The sequence below is a fragment of the Ovis canadensis genome, chromosome 15 (genome assembly GCF_042477335.2).
Source record: "Ovis canadensis isolate MfBH-ARS-UI-01 breed Bighorn chromosome 15, ARS-UI_OviCan_v2, whole genome shotgun sequence".
Lineage (NCBI taxonomy): Eukaryota > Metazoa > Chordata > Mammalia > Artiodactyla > Bovidae > Ovis > Ovis canadensis.
In genome coordinates, this window is record NC_091259.1 from 37971361 (window position 1) to 37993087 (window position 21727).

The following is a 21727-nucleotide window of genomic DNA, read 5'->3' on the forward strand; positions in this document are numbered from 1 at the left end:
TTGCTTCTCCATTCCTTCTCTGTTGTTCCAGCTGGTGATGGCTTGTCTTGGAGAGGGTAGGTCTGGGTGCAGGGAGATGGCCAAGATGAACTCTGGAGAGTCTGGTTGGCTAATCTTTAGACTTGGGGAAAAGTGGGACTTGGGAGGTGAGCTGTGGATGATTAAGGCTGAAGTAGCCATCAACCAATCCCAGTGAACCCTTGGGAAATGACAGTCAGGACTCCTGGAGTCTCCTTCTTTACCTCCTCACCTTCTGATTTTCTGAGGTCAGCTTTGGTTTTCCGCTAGGAAATGTCTTCATCTGGCCATGCCTGGGCAGAGTGCCTCCTGCTGGTCCGATGGCGATATTCTCCAGTGAGCCCTAGGACCTGAGTTTGGGAAGAAGCAGACTTCCCTGGTAACTCAGTAAAGAATCAGCCTGCAAAGCAGAAGACCTGGGTTCAATCCCTGGGTCGGGAAGTTCCCCTGGAGAAGAGAATGGCAACTTACTCCAGTATTCTTGCCTGGAGAATTCCATGGACAGAGAATTCCATGGACAGGCTAGCGGGTCACAAAGAGTTCCACACAACTGAGCGACTAACACTTTCACTTTTCTTTTAACATTGTAAATATCTGATTCAACAAAAAGCCATTTGCTAGGGTTTGGGCATGCACCCCCAAGCCCCCCTTCTTTCCCCTGAATGCAGACATGGTAGGTGTGGGACACAATTTGGTGGCGGGCGGCAGGGCAGGGATGGGGAGGACGACGGTGGTTGGAGGAAGCGTCCCAGCAAGCCCAGGAGAAACAGAGTCCCTTCCAGGTTCTGGAATGTGCACACTCAAGACCCACGGCTTCCCTCAGCTGTGGGCCCCAGTTCCCTGCTGAGTCAGTCACTGAGGCAAACAATGGGAGTTGGGAGGGGCCTTTCTGTATCGAGTTCGGACCGCCGGGGTCTCTAGAAACCCCCAAGCCCCTCCCCCTGGCCATTGTCTCCTCCCGCGCTGACCGTCGCGTCCTTCTCCCGCCAGCAGCCTGGGAGGCACTTTGGCTGGCTGCGGAGCCAGGCTCTTTGAATGACAGTGGGGCGGGGGGACCGCGGGGCGTCCATTTGTTCTCCTTGGAGGTGGAGGCAGATAAACAGCGCCGCTAACGACTGCGTCTCCACGTCCGCGGGCTTCTGGGAGCCGTCCCAGCGGGGAGCCCGGGAGAAGACGAATCGCTTTGAATGACACAGGACATGGCAGATTGGATGTTTAATTTGGGTATCTATCTAGAACACCCCCACCCCCACCTCCTCGGCTCCCACTTAGCATCCTGCCAGAGAGAGAAAGCCGTGCTCCTCACAAATTGCCTTGTCTGGCGCAGAGAAAAATCCCAACGTGACTGATGTCTAGATGGGTCCCTCCGAGTGCAGGGAAGGGAAACAGCACGACTGCATAATGTTCCTTCTTGCGAGGACAAGGTGTTGTGCCAGAGTCGGAGATTTGAGTCAGACTTCAGAAAGGACGGCCTGCGGGGGAGGGCTACTGGCTGGGGGTGCGGGTTTGCTGAGGAGTCTATCGGAGGCAGAGGGAGGACCAGAGGACCAAGGCAAGGGTTTGGGGGCTGTGGGGGGCCTGCAGGATAGGGAAGAGGAGGCCTGCACGGTGTCCTGGAGGGCGGCGTTAGGATGCGGGGCGCAGAGGCAGTGCGCTGGCCCCATAGCCAGCCAGCCTTCGCGAGACTCTGCTCTGGAGCAGAGACTGATCACAACCTGTCAGTCCTGCTTTCTCTCCAGCCTCACCTGCCTCCACATCTTTCCAAACAAGGAAAGGAGCTGCAAACATGGCAATCACCTTCTCTGGCAGCGACCAAGAGCTGTCAGGGCGCAGCAGGGGCCAGAGCCCCGCCCAGCCCAGGGTGGGGAGCCCTGGGGAGGAGGGTCGGGGCTGTGGCAGCCCTCTAGCCTATTTTGAACTCACTGGGAAGACCTCTCAGTGCGGGGACTGTGGGGGTTGGGGGGGCAGTGTCCTCTGGTCTGAGCCAGACCAGAGTTTGAGTTCAGGGCCCAGCACCCAAGAGCACAGCTGCTGAGACAGCAGTTATGGAAGGCGTGAGAGGGGTGAGAGGAGAGCCAGACATTGGCATTTCTGCTAACAATTGTGTGGCCTGGGTTAGTCCCTTGACCTTGGCCTCTTCATCAAGAAAACACAGGGACTGAGGTGGGGCGGGGGGTAGTTCTCTTCCACCCCCTTTGGTCATTCTGTGGTTCAGGAGATGCCATAGTAGTGTTGCAGGAAGGGGGACCCCTTCCAGGGCCTGAAACTGGGCTCTTGTCTAACATTAGGAAATGAATTGTCCGAGGAAACACATGTGCTGACAAAGCAAGAGATTTTATTGGGAAAGGGCACCCGGTGGAGAAGTAGGGTAAGGGAACCTAGGAGAACTGCTCTGCTGCGTGGCTCGCTGTCTCGGGTTTTATGGTGACGGGATTAGTTTCTGGGTGGTCTTTGGCCAATCATTCTAATTCAGAGCCTTTCCTGCTGGTGCACGCATCCCTCAGCCAAGATGGATGCTAGCGAGAGGGATTCTGGGAAGTGGACGGACATGCAGTGTCTCCTTTCAACCTTTCTTGAACTCTTCCCTTTGGTGGTGGCTTATTAGTTCCGTATTTCTTATCAGGATCTCCTGTCATAAAACAACTCATGCAAATGGTTGCTGTGGTGCCTGGCCAGGGTGGGCGGTTTCAATCAGTGTGCTTCCCCTAACAGTAGCAACTGAGGTGGTATTTGGTCCCTGACTGAGGTTTGGAAGGGCTGTTTTGCAAAAAGTTTTACTTTCTTTTTCTTTTTTCCACTTGGGTGGGTGGGTGGGGGGGCTTCCGTAGTAGCTCAGATGGTAAAGAATCTGCCTGTAAAGTGGGAGAACCGGGTTCAATCCCTGGGTTGGGAAGATCCCTTGGAGAAGGGAATGGCTACCTACTTTAGTATTCTTGCTTGGAAAATTCCATGGGCAGAGGAGCCTGGTGGGCTACACAGTCCATGGGGTCCCAAAGAGCTGGACACAACTGAGAGACTAACACTTTTGTTTTAGGTCCAAAGGATTTATTAGCAAAAGAAATCACTCGTTATATACAAATAAACAATGTCAATATTTAATAGAAGATTATTTAACTTAATTTCAACAATCAGCATTAAAAGAAAAGAAATAGAAACAATAGCCAGAAGTAACAGTGGTACACATCACCAAACTGGGCGGAAACCTACATCCAGACTTGAACAGTGCTGGGAAGTCCCAAATAACAGCAATTTGGAGTTCCAACTGGGAAAGGGTCCTGGGCAGTGCTTCAGCTTTGGAGGCTCCCGCTGAAACCATTTGGCGTACCATAATCCTGTAGGTCTCAGTGCTGAAAGAATTCAGCGAGAGGCAAAGTGATAGATAAGAGACGATTTATCAGAATAGGATGTTATGAAACTTACAGGCAGGTGAAGAATCAAAGCTACTCCATTTTGTAAGGTTCCGGGAAAAGAGCCTTTGGAAATCCCCTGACCTCACCCCACCACCTGCGAACCAATCAGAACCCTTGGCCAGCCCGGGAAATTCGAGTCAAGCCCGGGAAAGGAGAACCAATCAGAACTCAACACCTAACCCTTCACCAGAAGGTGACCAGTCAGACCCAGAGACTCCCGTTTTTTGAATTTTTCGCGTGATAATACCCTATATAAGCAATGTAACCCAGAGCTCAGGGCTCCTCCCTATAGCTGCTGCATCGGTATTGGTGGGAGCCCCAGCTCGAGCTTGGTAATAAAAACTCTCTTGCTTTTGCATCGGATATTGGCTCCCTGGTGGTCATTGGGAGATTTCGAGACTTGGGCATAACACAGTCAGGTGAGGGAGTGCCATGTCCCAAGAACTTACTGGGCTACATTTTTAAAATCAAAGGAAAAGTAGGGAGGGGAGAAGATCTCCTTTGTCTTTTTTAGAGTAGACATCATGCTTCCATCATCAGCTCCTCCTCTAGGTTGAGCAGAGGAATTTCCTTATCGTATGTGGTCAAGCTAGGTCTACAAATTACTGTTTTCTATGTGTACAGAGAACATGTCCTAGGGACCATTAACTTACTGAGCTCACTGAGCAGAACGTGGATCTCATGCCACCATTTTTTTATTGTTTTGGGGCAGGTCTTGTGCTTCCGTCTCATTGTTTTGTTGCTAAACAAGCCTGCTTGGTTTTGTGGTTAAGCAAACCTGCTTTCTTGAGTAATCATTAACTTCCAAGGGTCTCCTGTATTTTTTTCACTTACATTCCCCTAGTGGGATTAACTACTTAATCATCTACTTTGTCCCTTTATTCTGTCCCTATCACCGTTTGTAATCCCAGGCTGTAAACTGATTCTGTCATCAGTTTGTGCGCAAAAGTGCAGCTCTGGTTTTTCTTTAACTTTTACAATGCTTGTTCCACCTTGTGAATTATAAGATTCCTTAAACCCCAGGGAAGCAGCCAGGTCCCCAGGGGCTTAAGAAATTCCAAGACCAACTCCCTTTCTTATTTAAAGTGCCACCTTGGGGGGTTTTCTAGTGGTTAAGCATCTACCTTGCAGTGCAGGGGACACTGGTTTGATCAGATGGTGTGCTTGCAGGCAGGCATGTAGTCCAGGCAGGGTCCAGGCAAGGTCAAAGTCAATCAGAGGCATGCTTCCCTACTTCTGAAGTCTGAACAGGACTACCTCTATTTTAATTTCCCTAACAAGGACCTAGGAAATCACAGTTTTGTGGCCCCTGTCCTCTCTTCACACTCCCAGAGGAGTGTTGAGGTGACTAACACAGGTCCTTTGAAATGAAGAGACGTGTGGATCAGACTCCTCAGGACTTTTCAAGCCCGCAGAAGCCTGGAACTAAGTGGTTGATTGATGGAGGTACATCTGGAAGTGTCTCATTTCCTTCCTGTCAGCCTTGGAATCTTCCTGCACATGGCTTCTCACACATAACACATCATTCCCCAGCCCTGGCTGCCTCTCTTGTTGAAGAAGGAATTCATAGGGCCTGGACTCCATCTTAGGTCTGTTCATGCTGATCATGCTCAGCCACCTTTCCAATGGGCTCTGAACTCTGTGTTTAGTGCCTATGAAAACAACAACAGAAAAATAAAACCCCCTCCAGACAGGGGAATCTTGAAGATCATTGTAAGAAACGCCGTGGGAAGAAAGAGCCACCTCTATGGACCGTTGGTGAAGGCCTTTATTGGGCGGTCGCTCTCGGGCAGAACTCCCGGGGGAAGGTGAGCAAGGAGACAAAGGGAGTCTGCGAGGTAGGAGGGGTGAGGAAAGGTTTTATAGCTAGGGCCGGGTTCCCATATAAGGAAGAAAGCGCGGGTTTCAGCGGTGTCTAAGGGCTCCATGTCGGCTTCCTGATTGGATGGCTTGGTTGTCGGCCCGCCTCCTGGGCTTGTCTGCGGCTCTCTGCCGGGACATGTCCTGACATGTCCGACCTTGCCCTTACCTTTCAATCATATCTAGGTTCAGTTCAGTTGCTCAGTTTTGTCCGACTCTGCGACCCCATGAATTGCAGCACGCCAGGCCTCCTTGTCCATTACCAAAAAACATACACTAATCACCCCTTCCTCCAGACAGGCCATAAATTTTTCTGTATCTATCGGAGTGTAACCTCGGGTTTATTGATTATTGGCTAACTGTTTGAGCACATGAGCACATAGCACGTGAACGATGGGTTATTGGGATTGTATTTTCCTCGGTTTATGTAAGTCTTAAGGAATTTGGAGTGGTGGGTTCAGACACACACACGGGGTATAAAAGATTTTCACAAATGCTGGTCGGGGTCCTTGGCTAAGAGGAGACTCTGCCTTGGGCCCGCCGGTGTAATAAACTGCACTCCACTATCTCCATTGTCCTTCAGAGCGAGTTTGTTTCCCGGAACGCGTGGCTACAACATTTGGCGCATTGGCCAGGAAACTCCTCACTTTGAGGAGACAGGTCTCATCTGAGACCACCCGAGGCTTTGTGGCTTGAGTCTTCTAGAGGAGGGAATGTGCCTTGCCCCTCTGGAAGAATTCAGCCTTTCAACGCCCGGTTTCTTCACTTTGGCAGGTAGTGAAAGGCAGCAAGGGAACTGAGCACTCAGGTGAGGAGGAACTCACCTGGCAGGGTGGAAGAGGGGGCCTGATCACCCCCCTGGGAGGGACTAGAAGGAGCATGGACCCACAGGGGCCTGGAATAGGCTGACAGCAGTGATTGCTTGACACAGGTCGACAAGCGTGCTACAGTTTAGGAAGGAAATTTGTGAAGGTCATTTAGGAGGTGTGTCCACGCTGTCTCAGGGAAAATTATTACCAGCGATCACCAGGGGATTTTTAGGATAGGAAACTGGTCCTTGTATGGTCATATTTTGCCCTCCCCTGGGAGGTGTCCCATCTGCTGTGAAATTCTTGACCCCCTAGAATTGTTAGGCTAGAAGGATACATAAGTGAGTATGGATTGGCTTTTCCAGAGATGGCCTGGGACATGATATATTTAACCCATCTGTGATTTCATCCGCACCTGATCAAGCCCACCAAGGCAGAATGGACTTTAAGGGAAAGACAGTCTTGGACCACGTGGTGTTCTGGTTCGGCTGTGCTGACCAGGTGAAGGCACGCCGATCCCTTCTCTCTCTGGGATCTGGCAGGTAAGTCTCTTCTCACCACAATTAGGCGGGCAGAACGGCCGTTTAAGTGTCATTGAGTGGAAATATCAGAAGTACATAGGGTACTGAGAACTTCGTAGACAGAACAAAAAGGAAAAGTAGAAGGTCCGAGAAGGTAAGCAAGATGGGAGGAAGTGAATCTAAGGCAACCGTATTGGAGTGCAGGATTAAAAATTTTGAGAAGGGATTAGGAGGAGACTATGGGGTGAAGATGAAGCCTAACAGCCTCCACATACTCTGTGAGGTTGAATGGCCCCCTGTGGGAGTAGGATGGCCACCAGAGAACACCATGAACTTAACAATAGTGGAAGCAGTCTATACAGGAGTCACAGGAGGGCCAGGGCACCTGGATCAATATCCATATATTGACTCACGGCGAGGGTGAGCTCAAGACCCTCCTGCTTGGACAAGGTTCTGTATCCAGAAGGGAAAGGGAAAAATATTGATGGCACAAAAATAGACTGATGATAAAAAATGAAATTCTACAGGACTTGGACCGGATGACCTGACCCCTCCCCCATACTGGATAATGACGCTCCTGCCTCAGTGCTCCACCAGGACTGGAGGCGGGCTTAATGCCCAGTCCAGGGCCAGGTGAAGTCCTGCAGCAGCCGCTGCTCCTCTGCCAGCTCTCCCGGAGGTCGCAGAGCCACCGAGGTGGCTCTGATCCCGGTGAGAGAAGTCTCCAGCCAGCACTTCCAGGATCCGGCTCCAGCCACCGCCCAAGCTATACCCGCCTCTCCGGGTGAGTACTGACAAAAAGGGGAGGGAGACGCTGGAATTAAGCGGAGACTGCGCTCTGCCAGAGAGCCGGAGGGAACGAAAGGGAATAGACAAGAGATCTGCAATGCTAGCTGCTGCTCTGGGAAAGTCTATCTCGGGCCCTCCTGAAAACCTCTTCTGTCCCAGGGACAGGACAGTCCTTCAACCGGTCCCAGTGGAGGCCCCGGGCCCCGTTACAGCCAAACCAGTGTGCCTGGTGCCAAGCTTTTGGCCACTGGAAGAATGAATGCCCTAAGGGAAGGAAGGAAGAGGAAGCTCCCGCAGTTGTGGGGCTTGCTGACTTGGAAATTAAATAGGGCTGCCAGGGCTCAGAGATATCAGGTCCCCGAGAGCCCATGGTAACCTTAAAAGTGGGGGACCAAAACATTGACTTCATGGTGGATACAGGAGCAGAACTGTCGGTAGTAACAAAACCTGTGGCACCACTGTCCAAAAGGACTACCGCTGTAACTGGGGTATGGGGAGAAGACATGATTAAATCGTTTTGCCAGCCCAGAAATGTCAGATGGGGGGCACCAAGTGATTCACGAATTCCCCTACATTCCTGAGTGCCCAGTACCCCTGCTGGGAAGAGACCTGCTCTCCAAGCTGTCACGCGAGTGTATGTTCCTCGGTTCTTTGTCTCGTCACAACAAAAATTTGGAGTGACAGACATTAAAGCCCCTTCGGTGTGTCACAACTCTCAGGTCTTGGATAGACTGTGTTATAGCTCTCGGACCATGTTATAGCTCTTAGACAAATCAGTGTTACAGCTCTATTTTATTTAGAAGATAGCAGGAAAATCCATCTTCTAGGCGTGAGGGGACGTTGATCCAAAGGCATGAGGAGAAGAGCGCCCCAGCACGTGGGGGAGAGAGAGAGCTGGCTTTGGCTCCTCTTTTATATGTTTATCTCTCCCTATGTCCCTATCTCTCCCTATCATGTCCTATGTAAATTGGGCCAGCCAGGAGTGTTGTTTGTTTTACCTGAGGTCCTCACTCCGGTCCTCGACCTTCTTTTGTTCTATTTTCGCGGGCTTTTCCCTTCCTTGTCTTGTAGCCACCGCCATTTTGGACACCTTTTCCCTATTCTACCTACCTAACAATCCCGCCTCAAGAGATGGGAGGCCCAATTCTTTGGGAATAGGGACGTCGAGGTCTTTCTGGCTACTTCCTGCTGAACTGGGACAGCGAGGGGTATTGGGCCCCCTTCTTGCTAGTCTCAAGCCTCAGAGTCCTTATAGGGGTGTCCATCTAAGGATGTGTGATATTTTCCGTGGTTGGCTATAGTTTTATATCTTTGTTGAACTGGCACTGCATGTTGCAGCTTGTTGACCTGGGCAGACAAAAAACAGGTTAGACAACTGATAATACATGGAGCAATCACAAGCATCATCAATATAGCATAACAAGGACCAGTAGGGGCATTAGCCAAGTTTAAATTCACTTCGCCAGGATGGCTCAAGTCCCTCCTTGTTCAGGGATCAGATCTATCTCCTGTCTGTTTTGGAGTACTAGCTCTACCAAACTGTGTTGGCTCTTTAGAGATATTCTGAGAAATCTTATCTCCAGAAACCAGATTTTGGGGGGTGTTCATTAGAATGGCGCTCATTGGTAGTCCTGAATAGGTATCTGAGATCTCCCAGGGGCTCACAGGTGTATTGAGTGTCCTCTTCTGTTTTCTTCCACAGCTTGACTCATGAGTAGTGAATCCAGAAGTCATGTCCTGGTACCTTGACTGCTGTGGGGGTAGAAAGCTATTACAGGGTAGGGGCCCTCCCATGTGGGTTGGAGTTGGGCCTTTGGGGACCCATCTTTCTAGACTTTAATTAGGACTTGAGTTCCTGGAGCATATAGTGGTGACTCCTTAGAATCTTTTGGGTCCTGGTTCATACCCCACAAGCATATATCCTGTTGGAATTGCCCAATGGCCATGGTATAAGACTTGAGGGTCTGAACCTCTGGATCTAGGAAGAGGTCATTGACATAAACAAAAGGTCTCCCATATAGCATCTCATAAGGTCTAAGACCAACCTGTTCCTCAGGGGCAATGCAGGTGCGGAGGAGAGTTATTGGTAAAGCCTCCTTCCATCCCAGGGATGTCTCCTGGGTTATCTTTTTTATCGCTGATTTTAAGAATTGATTGGCTCTTTCTAGTTTTCCTGAAGATTGAGGCCTCCAGGCACAGTGGAGATAGTAAGTAATGCCCAATGCTTTCGAGACCCCTTGGGTGACCTTAGAAGTAAATGATGTCCCATTGTCACTTTGTAATGACCTGGGCAGACCAAATCTTGGAATGATTTCATGGAGCAGTTTTTCTACCACCTCCTCAGCCTTCTCAGTCTGGGTGGGAAAGCCTTCAATCCATCCTGAGAATGTATCTATCATGACTAATAGGTATTTGTACCCTTGAGAAACTGGCATCTGGGTGAAGTCCATCTGCCAGTCCTCTCCTGGGTAGGCCCCACGTCGTTGGACAGGCTGGGCCAGCTGGGGTCTTCGAGCTCCTTGGGGGTTGTTTAATCAGCAAGTGGGACAAGAGGAGACCACCTGTCTTATAGTTGTTTGGAAACCTGTTCCTCTGAAGGACATTTCTAGTAATCTTTAGAGGGCCTTTTCTCCTAAATGAGTAGTGGCATGTAAGGAGTTAACCAAATTCCACTGGAGGTTCCCAGACAGAAAAAGGAGTCCCTCCTTTTGGAGCCACCCCATATGATCTTGAAAGCCCTCGCTCTTAGCTTTAAGAGTCTCACCTTCAGTATATGAAGGAGTTTCTGGCAAATTAGTCTGTGGAACTAAGGTGGCAGCCCCTATTAGGTCATGGTTCTGTAATGCTGCTCTCCTAGCTGCCTGATCAGCTGCTTGGTTCCCTCGTGCCACTTCTGTGCTCCCTTTTTGGTGTCCTTTACAGTGGGAGACTGAAACCTCAGTGGGCAGATGGACTGCCAAGAGTCGAAGAATCTGATCACCATATTTGATTGGGGACCCTCGGGTGGTCAAGTGGCCCCTTTCTTTCCAAATAGCAGCATGTGCATGTAGCACCAGAAAGGCAGACTTGGAGTCAGTGTAAATGGCTGCTCTTCTTCCTTTTCCCAGCTCCAAAGCTCGAGTCAGGGCTATGAGCTCAGCTAATTCGGCTGAAGTACCTGGTGGCAGAGGCTTAGCCTCTATGGTCTCAAAATTGGAGACTACTGCATACCCGGTTCTTCTTTTTCCATCCAAGACAAAGCTGCTTCCATCATTGTACCAGATTTCCTCAGGATTGGTCAGAGGATCTTCTGACAATCCCTCTCGGGGTTTTGTCCAGTGGTCCAGGGTTTCTAGACGAGAGTGAAAGGAGAGAGAGCCCTCGGGGGGTAGGCAGGAGGGTGGCTGGGTTAAGAACCTCACAAAGGGATATAGTGAGGCCTGGATTTTCCATCAGCATTACTTGATATCTGAGGATTCTTTGATCAGACATCCGTAAACGGCCTCTCCCATTTAGGAATTGTTTTACTTGGTGGCTGGTAAAAATAGTTTGCCCCCAAAAGAGAGTTTTAAAGCATCTTCTATCATGATTGCAATAGCTGCAAGATTTCGAAGGCAGGGGGGCCAGCCTCGGGTAGTTGGATTGAGCTTTTTGGATAAGTAAGCTACAGGCTGGGGCTCAGATCCCAACCTTTGAGTTAACACTCCCGAGGCTATTCCCTCTCTTTCATGGACATAAAGTTGGAATGCTTTTTCTGGGTCTGGCAACCTCAAGGCAGGTGCCTGAGTTAAGGCCTGTTTTAGTGTAGCCTCTGCCTTCTTTTGAAGAGTTCCCCACATCAGTGGGATTGAATCATCTCATCCCTTTAAGCTTTCATATAAGGGCTGGGCAATTAGACCATAGTTGGATATCCAGATTCTACAATATCCAGTTAGCCCCAGGAAAGCTCGAAATTGTTTTTGAGTTGTGGGGGAGGGCAACTGGAGGATTCCTTGTACCCGATCAGAGGACAGCCTCCTGGACCCGTGTGTAATCTGAACACCTAGGTAAGTGACCTTTGTCTCGACCATCTGTGCCTTAGGGTGGGAGACTGTATATCCCCTTTCTGCCAAGAAGTTTAGAACCTGAATTGCATGTTGTTGGGCACTTTTCTCATCTGGAGAGCAGATTGGTAGGTCATCTATGTATTGTAATATTTTCCCATTAGGTCCCAGGTCCAGATCTAGGAGGTCCCGGCTAAGGGCCTGTCCAAACAGGTGGGGGCTATCTCTGAACCCCTTAGGTAATACTGTCCAAGTCATCTGTTGGCGTTTTTCTCCTGGGGCCTCCCACTCAAAGGCAAAAAGATATTGGGATTTTTAAGCCAGTGGTATGCAAAAAAATGCATCTTTGAGATCCAAGACTGTAAACCACTTGGCACTGGGTGGGATTTCTCCCAAGATTACATAGAGATTGGGTACTCTGGGATGGAGGGGGACTACAGCTTCATTTATGATCCAGAGATCTTGAACCATTCACCAGGTTCCGTCTTTTTTCTTTACTGAGAGGACTGGGGTGTTACATGGCAAACTGGTGGGGACCAATAGCCCACAAGCAAAGAATTTATTTATTAAAGGCTATAGTGCCTCCTGAACCTCTCTTTTGAGAGAGTATTGTTTCCGGTTAGGAAACCGAGTGGGATCTCAAAGGACAGTGATGACCCGTTCAGCTTTGTGGGATCGTCCAGGAATCCCCTGGTCCCACACCTGGGGGTTAATTTTGTCTTCCCATAGTTTTTGGTCCCTCTCTAGTGAAGGTAATGGGTTCTTCAGTAGTAAGCAGGAGCTGTAGAGCTCTAGGGGCTGAAAAACTTCCCATCACAAGGATGATCCCCAGTTTAGTGAGTATATCTCTTCTCAATAAGGGAGTAGGACACTCAGGAACCACCAGAAACCGGTGGGAAAATATTTGTCCATCCTAGCAACAAAGACGTGCTCAGGTGAATCTTTTAGTAGTTGCTTTTCCTGTAGCACCCAAAATGGTACAGGTTTGGGAGAAGGCTCCAGAGTAGGAGATCAGGACAGAGTAGGTGGCCCCTGTGTCAACCAAGAAATTTTCGGACCTACCTGCCACATCCAGTTGCACCCTTGGCTCCAGCCCCATGATGGTTATCTGTGACAGGCGGGCTGGCTGGAGCGGGCTGCTTCAGTCCTCTTGAACCATCGTGAGGGTAGGCTTGGCGCTTGACCTTGAGGCTCTTGGGTCCCGAGGGCAGAGTGCCGCCCAATGTCCCAGTTGATGGCATTTGTGGCAAGCTGTTTTAGGAGACTTGTCACGGTTTGGACACTCTTTGGCCCAATGCCCCGCCTGTCTACAGATCAGGCATTTGTCTCATGCCTTGTCCTTTAAGGACTCAGGGTTTGCCATAGGGCTTCTCTGGAGGGCAGCCAGCACCTGGCATGCCTTGTCTCTTTCTTTCTCTCCTTCTTCTGGGCCTTGGCCTCCTTCTCCTGTTCTCTGCTATAAAAGGTATTGGTGGCTGTCTGGACCATCTCATCTAAAGAGACAGCGGGGTCCTGCTGTTGTGGCTGTGGTAACTAAATTCTGATATCTGATGCACATTGGGACAGGAATTTGTCCTTTAAAATCACCTGTCCCTCGTAAGAGTCTAAGTCCAGACTGGTAAACTTTTGGAGTGCCTCTGTTAGCCTTTCCAGAAAGGCAATGGGATTCTCACTGGGCTCCTGAGTTATTGCTGAGACTGGGCACAGTCCCACAGTAGGCTTCCTTCTGTTTCCATGGGTGGATTTCCTTAGGGGTGAGTCTTTCTGAAGCTTATCCTACCCAGAACTGTTGCAACCTGAGAGCCAGGCATCCCCGGGTCAGGGTGCAGATCCCCAGGCAGGCAGGTCGAGGCGTGATGGCCTCCTGAGAATTGGGTCCCTGGGCAGGTCGAGGTGTGACAACCTCCTGGGACCCCTGGACTGGAGTTGGGTGTCCCTAAGATCTCCCATGTGACCAGTACTGGGTAGGATTAGGGGGTTGGATATTATAGAGTATTTTCCTCCCAAGGCCAGCTATTTTCCGGTTGTCTCTCCAGAAGATTGTAGAGGCAACCTTGTGGGTCTGGATGGGGCTCAGGAAAAGAGCATGAAACAGGAGGGAAAGGGGCAGAGCACAACCTTTGAAAGAATGACAGAGCACCAGGGTATAATGTAAACTAATTAAAATCAACTGGGTCCAAGATGACAAGTCAAATTCAAGTAAACCTTAATCCCCAATCTACAAGCCAACAGACACACCCAGAGGTGGCAGGACAGCTCCAAGGCACTGTCAAAAGAGGGAGGAGTGGGTGGTTCCCTAATGGCTGGGATGATCCTCTCACTCATTAGCATGTGAATTCACCGCGCTCGCAAAACCTAGCCAGGCTGCATTCCATGGCCAGTACCCTGTAGAGTGGGCGCTTCTCTCTGAATCTTAACAAATCTACCTCTTATCTATCGCTTTGACTCTCAATGAATTTTTGCAATGAGACATCAGAGCCCAAGTTTCATTAGTTTTGGCTGGGCTTGAGTCCCGGGAGAGAGCTGAAGGACAGGAGGAAAAAGCAGTGGGAAAAACATGCCAAGGAATCCCCTTCACAGCCCGCCGGAAAATTTGCTAAATATCTGACTGGTGCTCAGTTTCATCGGTCTGATCCTTGGTACAGAGAAGAAAAAGGACAGAAGAACCCCCACCGGCTTGTGTAACAGCTACCAGGGCTCAGCAGATAGCACCTTTGGGACATGCTGAGGACTAGCCTCTCCAGAGTCCCTCAGTTGTGCCCCCTGCCGCCCGCCTGTTCCCAGGATGTTCGAGGAAACAGAAACGAGAGATTGTAAAGGAATTAAGATTTCGTTAGGCATGTCCCTCCAGCCAGAGGAGCAAGACCTCTTACCTTAACCGGAGGTCTTCTGGAATCTGAGACTGGGCCACGTGAGCTTTCTGCTGAGTTTGTTTTTCGCTGTCCCGGTTTCCAGCACGATGGGCCTGCTCCTGCGCTGGATTTTCTTTGCAGTCCGCCTCTACCGCGGGAGCTTCGCTGAGTTGGGTTCCTGCTGTGCTTGGCCTCTTCCGCGTGGAGGTTGTTTCAGCCAGGTTAAACCCGAGTCTTGGCACCATAGATGTCACGCGAGTGTATGTTCCTCGGTTTTTTGTCTCGTCACAACAAGGATCAGGAGTGACGGACATTAAAGCCCCTTCGCCGTGTCACAGCACTCAGGTCTTGGATAGACTGTGTTATAGCTCTCAGGTCTCGAATGCACCATGTTATAGCTCTTAGACAAATCAGTGTTACAGCTCTATTTTATTTAGAAAGCAGGAGGGCCAGCCAGGAGTGTTGTCTGTTTTACCTGAGGTCCTCCGACCTTCTTTTGTTCTATTTTCGCGGGCTTTTCCCTTCCTTGTCTTTTAGCCACCGCCATTTTGGACTCCTTTCCCCTGTTCTACCTACCTAACAAAACTAGGAGCACAAGAGACTTTCGCCCCTGAGGAGAGGCCCACCTTTCGGATGGACTCTATGACTAATTTGCTCTCTCTCTCAATACCACCCCAAGATGAGTGGAGGTTGCATGAGCCTCTGAAGGAAGAACCGGGTGGGCCGGAAGAGCATGAGAGCGAGCTAACTCAATAACTCAATTATTCCCTGAGGTCTGGGCAGAAGACAACCCCACCTCCCTCCAGGCTGGCCAAACATTAAGCCCCAGTGATAACTGAACTCAAACCAGGCACCATTCCGGTTAGAAAGCTCCAGTACCCGCTACCGATAGAGGCCTGGGCCGGCATACTGCCCCACATCAATAGATTGAAACAAGCGGGCATTCTAGCAGAGTGACAATCGGCTTGGAATACACCGATCCTGCCAGTCAGAAAGGAAGGAGGGCAGGACTATAGGCCTGTACAGGGTCTCAAGCTAGTCAGCCAGGCTACTGTGACTTCACACCCCACTGTTCCAAACCCCTATGCCTTACTTAGCCTCCTCCCGCCGAGGACTAAAGTTTATACTCGCTAGATCTCAAGGATGCCTTCTTCTGCGTACGCCTCACCCCAGAGTCACAGCCCATCTTTGCCTTTGAATGGGAGGATACAGTCAGGGGCACCAAGCAACAGCTCATCTGGACTCCCCCAGGAGATTTAAGAACCCCCCCAGCCATCTTTGGGGAAGCCTTGGCTTCTGACCTGAACTCATTCCATCTGAAAGAGTATGGATGTTGGCTCCTACAATATGGGGATGACCTGCTGCTGGCCACCGAGACCAAGGAAAAGTGCTGGAAAGGGACAAAAGCACTGCTCCAGCTGCTGATGAAAGCAGGTTACCGGGTGTTGAAGAAGGAGGCACAGATCTGCGAGGAGGAGGTAAGGTATCTGGGGTTTGTTTTAAAGAAGGACACAAGGTTCAGACCCTAGTTGGGTCCTGTATACTGATGGCACTAGCCTGATACAACAAGGACAACAGCTGTCAGGTTAGCCAAAGCAGAAGGGGCCATCAAGACTGAAAAGGGATGGTGGGAATTGCCAAGCAGCAAATTATTGGTACCAGAGGAGCTGGCACACAATCTGGTAAGCCAAACACACCAAGCGACCCACCTAGGCCATGCTGCCTGCTCACAGGTTAATGCTGCCTCTCGGGTATTCAGACAAAAACCTCTGGGTATTTAGCGGAAAGGCACGCTGCCCTTTGAACACCTGGGAGTGGACTTCACTGAAATGAAACCTCACTGACACTACTGTTACCTGCTGGTCATGGTATGTACATTCTTGGGATGGGCAGAAGCTTTTCCTACCTGGACTGAAGGAGCATCAAAAGTAGCCCGGTGCCTGCTTAGGGAAATAGTTCCCAGATTTGGACTTCCTACCACCATTGGTTCAGACAATGACCCGGCTTTTGTAGCTGATTTAGTACAACAAGTAAGCAAAACTTTAAACATCAAATGGAAACTGCTCACTGCATATAGGCCCAGAGTTCTGAGATGGCGGAATGAACCAACCGGACATTAAAGAGACTCTCCAAGTGGATCACAGAGACTGACTGCTCCTGGGTGGACTTGCTTCCGACGGCTCTGCTCAGACTCAGGATGACCCCACAGTCCCAAGGCTATTCTCCATATGAAATTGTGCGTGGGAGGCCCCCTCCCATAATAAAACAGGTGTCAACAAATTTGCCTCAGGTAAGGGGGAATAGGATTTCACAGCAGATGGAACTGGGTAAGGTAATAAATCGGGTAACTAAGTTTGTACAAGAAAGGGTGCCATTCCCCCTCGGGGAACAGATTCATGAGTTTATGCTTGATGACCAAGTATGGGTCAAAGATTGGAAACATGATTTGCTAGCCCCTTGGTGAAAGGGCCCTTGTGTTATTCTAACTACCCCTACTGCAGTTAAAGTGGCAGGTATTGTCCCTTGGATACAAACGTGAAGAGAACATACAATGCAGACCCAAAAAACGCTGAGTGGACTGCACAGAGGGACCCCACTGACCCTCGAGAGACTAAGACCATCCTTAAGAAGAAGGAAAAGAAGATCCTGGAGGAGCCCCTTCAGGATGAAGCCACACAACCAACTCCTGCTGCTTGGCCTCACCAACGTGATTTTGAATTTAACTTCCGTTTCAACTCAGGACAATGCTTTCATCTCATGGGCACATTCCCACGCAGACTTCCACACTCCCAGCTGCTGGGTTTGTAGGGCTGTGCCTCTGTCGGTGACGGATGGACTTCCTTGGTGGGTGTCACCGCTCTGCCAAGGAGATTTTAAACCACTCTGCTCTTTCTGGGATGACAAAAAGAGGCCTTCCTCTCTCTTGCCAATCATAACCTCTCCTTGCTCTCTTGGTGTAAGACCTACAGTCAATAGACTTGGGTCATGGGGTTACATTTGATATAAATGCCAGTGTAACAAGAGCCTAACCTACTTGTTGTAAATCTACCCCGGTAGCCCCAGTAAATCTACCTTATTTACATGCAAGGTGGACAAGATCCGTGTTTCAATGGTATGAGTGTATTGCTGCTTATTCGTATCCTCTATAGGGACAACAGATATCATGATTAAAGTAGAGGCCTTGACTAATTTCACACAACAGGCCCTCCTAGATAGAACAAAAGCCACCCAAGCCCTAAATGAAGAGCAAATCCAAATGAGAAAAGCGGTAACTCATAATAGCATGGCTGTGGACATACTCACAGCTGCTCAAGGAGGGGCCTGTGCCATAATTAAGGCTGAATGTTGTGTATACATTCCTGACTTATCTGGCAATGTATCGACTGCTTTAGATGACATGAAAAACCAGGTAAAGCAATGTCAAATGAAAACATTCCTTTCTGGACTTCGGTCCTATCCTGGGTGAAGGGTGGAAAACTATATTTACCACTGCTATAGTTGCCTTGATAGTTCTGCGTTGTGGACCCTGAATTTTACAATGTGTTATGAACTTAGTAACCCGAAGGTTGTAGTCATTCTCCCAAATTGGCAGTTGGAGAGCCAGGGTGCAATATATCCCTATGAATGATGCTCATAATATGAGTTAAGAGCATCAGGACGGGGGAATGAAGAAGGAATTCATAGGGCCTGGACTCCATCTTAGGCCTGTTCATGCTGATCATGCTCGGCCACTTTTCCAATGGACTCTGAACTCTGTGTTTAGTGCCTATGAAAACAACAACAGAAGGATAAGACCCCCTCCAGACAGGGGAACCTTGAAGATCGTATCTAGGTTACTCATCGCCTAGGAGAAAGCATACACTAATCACCCTTCCTCCAGACAGGCCATAAGTTTTTCTGTGTCTATCGGAGTGTAACCTCAGGTTTATTGTTTATTGGCTAACTGTTTGACTGTTTGAGCACATAGCACGTAGCACGTGAATTATTGGTTATTGGGATTGTATTTTCCTTGGTTTATGTAAGTCTCAAGGAATTTGGAGTGGTGGGTTCAGACACATACACATGGGGTATAAAAGATTTTCACAATTGCTGGTCGGGGTCCTTGGCTAAGAGGAGACTCTGCCTTGGGCCTGCCGGTGTAATAAACTGCACTCCACTATCTCCATTGTCCTTCTGAGTGACTTTGTTTCCCAGAATGCATGGCTACAACACTGTTCCACGAGTTATCTTTCTGAGGTTGCGTGTCTCCCTCTGAGTTTTTGAAAGCCTGAGGACAAAGAGAACAGAGGATGTTCTCAACGTGGGTACAGGTAATTTGCTTCCGATAAGCCACAGTGTGGATAATTTACCTGTACAAGTCAAGAGATGGATGCCTTTTCTGTCTGGTCACACTCTGATTTCTTCTCAAGTCAGAAAATATCTACCCTGTAGCCCCCAGCCCAGCTTATGCTGACTGCTCCTTCCCAAGCCCCCTTCCCAGCTTCTTCCAGGGCAGTGGTGATGGATCTCAGCCCCCATCCTGGTGCCCCGGGATGAGAAAGCTGAGAGATGGAGGAGCCTGGAGGGAACTGGAGAGAGAAGAGCCACTTAAAAATGTCCCTTTGGCTTAAAACTTGATGTAGGTGGGGAAGATACCATGATCACAGGGAAGTTAGGGTGGCAGAGCCCATCCTGACACATCACAACAAAGAAGCTGGGACCAGATGCTGAGGCACCCTTCAACAAGCAATGCCAAGAGAACTTTTTCTTAATATTCCTAGCTCCCCTTTCTGTGCCACATGCTTTCCCCACCCTCTCCAGGGGCTTAACATCCTCATGTTTTCTGCTCCCTCACTGTATCTCTGTGTCATTTACACCTGCATTAGAAGATAAGTTACTGGGTGACATCATGTGTAAATTCCTAGGCCATCTTTTCTGAAGGTTTTCTCTCTAAGTAGTCTAAGACCTAAAAAATTTCTAACACTGGGCTTCGTTCCCCCATCAAATAAGACCAACATTGATGGCACTTGGGGGTTTCAGAGCCTCTGTAAGTAGCAGTCAGGAAGCATTTGCTTTGCCATCAGGTGAAATGACACTGCCAGGTTTCTGGCAATGGGACAAGCTCATAGTGGGGCAAGGAAGCCAAGTGGCCTTTTCCTCTCCTACCCTTTGCTCCAGGTTGGTGAGCTGGGCCCAAGGGCTGAACTCAGGCTAAGCTCAGAGATTCCTGAGGGTTCCCTCCTTAGTCCTCTTCTAAAGAGCCTGAAAAGGGCCTCTCTTGGTAGGGAGATTTAGGAGAACAAACAACAGAAGCAGAGCCTAGGAAGGGCTGGAGAGAAGGTGCGAGGGTGTGGCCACAGCCCATTGCCAGCAGCTCCCTCCTGCCAATTCCCAAGTCCATCCCTGTGGGGGGCTGCCGGTTAATGGGTGCGCGTGCTTTTGAGCCTCTCAGATGGACTGTGCATGGCAGAGGCACATTAGTGGGGTTGCGGGTTGGAGTGGGTGAGGGAGGAACTGCACCTCAAGGGACAGAAGGGTGACTTGAGGGACTGAAGGATGCTGCCCCTCCTTGCTGGCCACTCACTGCAGCTCCCTCTGTCCTCAGATGAATCACAGCACGACGGGACAGAAGCTCAAAAGGTATGCAGCCAGCAAACCTAAATGCTCTGCATTTGGTGCATGTGTTAGCCACGCACTCATGTCAGCCTCTTTGCAACCCCATGGACTGTAGCCTGCCAGGCTTCTCCATCCACGGGATTTTCCAGGCAAGAATACTTTGCTAACTGCAACCAAAACTTCATTTTGGGACTTCTGTAGTGGTCCAATGGTTAAGAATTCGCCTTCTAATACAGGGGAGGCAGGTTTGATCCCTGGTCAGGAAACCAAGATCCCACATGCGGAGGGGCAACTAAGCTTGTGACCCCAACTGCTGAGCGCAAGCGCTGTGGAGCCTGCAAGCTACAACTAGAGAGTCCGTGCGCCACAACAAAAGATCCCGCGTGATGCAACAAAGATCTTGGGTGCCACAACTAAAACCTGAAGAAGTTAAATAAATATTTTTAAAAACCAGCAAACTTCATTCAGCCTCCGTTTTCCCATCTGTAAATGATAATGTGAGAAAAACTCCCGATTTGAAGATTAAGTGAGATTTGGTATGCGAGACTGGCTAGTCTGCACAGTGGTGTGCTGATGGCAGTTATTATCGTTTTCCCTGTGCAGGGGGCGCAGGAGAGCCTGGCCAGGTCACTTTACCTCATAGTGGCTCAACAAGCCACTACCCCCCACCCCCACCCCCACCCCCGCCCCAGCTAGGTGCGTGGTCCATGGTGAAAGGCAAAACAACCACCACAAACCACAGATGGGGGCGTGATGCTTACCCACAAGGGTCCCTCCTCATCTTCAGGAGACAGACTTGGAGAAGGGGCCCTAGGATCTAAGCCAGGTGAGGACCCTTTGAGCACTCATGGAAACTTTCATGGGGGTCTGCAGAAGAGGGGAAGGTTGGAAGAAGGGAAGTTTTCCTGAATACAAACCAAGCCTACCCTTTTCAACTGACACCACTGAGCATTCCCTGGTTGCCCATCCTGAGCTGGAAACTGTATAGGACTAAAGAAAACTCTGAAGGGGCTTACAGTCTAATTGAGATAATCAGGGGACCCCTCAAACATGGGAAATAATAGGCAAACTGGACCACCATACTCACAGGTGTAGAAGGAAGGAAGCTGTGACCCTACCATGGCCTCCCATCAAAGAGTGGTCCTCCTTGGGGAAATGGGGTCATCTTTAGCTGGGCAGGGAGCATGTGAGGCTGAGAGGGAGGGACATGGGGGTGCCAGGCATCACTGCTAGGTCATCTGCCATCCTCTGATTCCAATTCTCCAACACCAGCTGGATGCCCTATGTGTGGGGGTGTGCCATGTTGCTTCAGTCATTTCTGACTCTTTGCAACCTCATGGACTGTAACCCACAGGCTCCTCTGTCCATGGGATTCTCCAGGCAAGAATACTGGAGTGGGTTGCCATGCCCTCCTCTAGAGGATCTTCCTGACCCTGAGGATTGAACCCTCGTCTCGTGTGTCTCCTGCATTGTAGGTGGATTCTTTACCCATTGAGCCACCTGGAAGCCTGATGTCCTATACTTCAATTCAATTCAGATACTAGCTACACAGAGTCAGCACAGATCCCACTGGTTAAGGGGCTCAGTACCACAAGACTGCTTCCCCTTCAAGTGCCAGCTCCACTTCAGGTGCCTGCCCCTACCTTAGAGCCAACAATTTCCTGGAATGACTCACAGAGCTCATGGAAAGCACTATACTTATTTATTTTTTAAAGGCAATTTTGATTTACTTATTTATTTACTTTGAGGCTCCAAACAGCACATGGGATCCTAGTTCCTTGAGCAGGGTTGGAATCTGTGCCCCCTGCACAGTGGAAGCACACAGTCTTAACCACTGGACCAGTGCAGAAG

General features: G+C 49.7%; 1 long non-coding RNA gene across 1 annotated transcript; it reads left to right on the plus strand.

Annotated features, from left to right (window-relative positions):
- Nucleotides 1-6419: 6419 nt before the first annotated feature.
- Nucleotides 6420-20339, plus strand: LOC138421338 (uncharacterized). The gene is made up of 3 exons (XR_011249464.1): nt 6420-6639; nt 7146-7402; nt 19866-20339. It is a non-coding gene; the product is annotated as an uncharacterized lncRNA (long non-coding RNA).
- Nucleotides 20340-21727: the final 1388 nt, after the last annotated feature.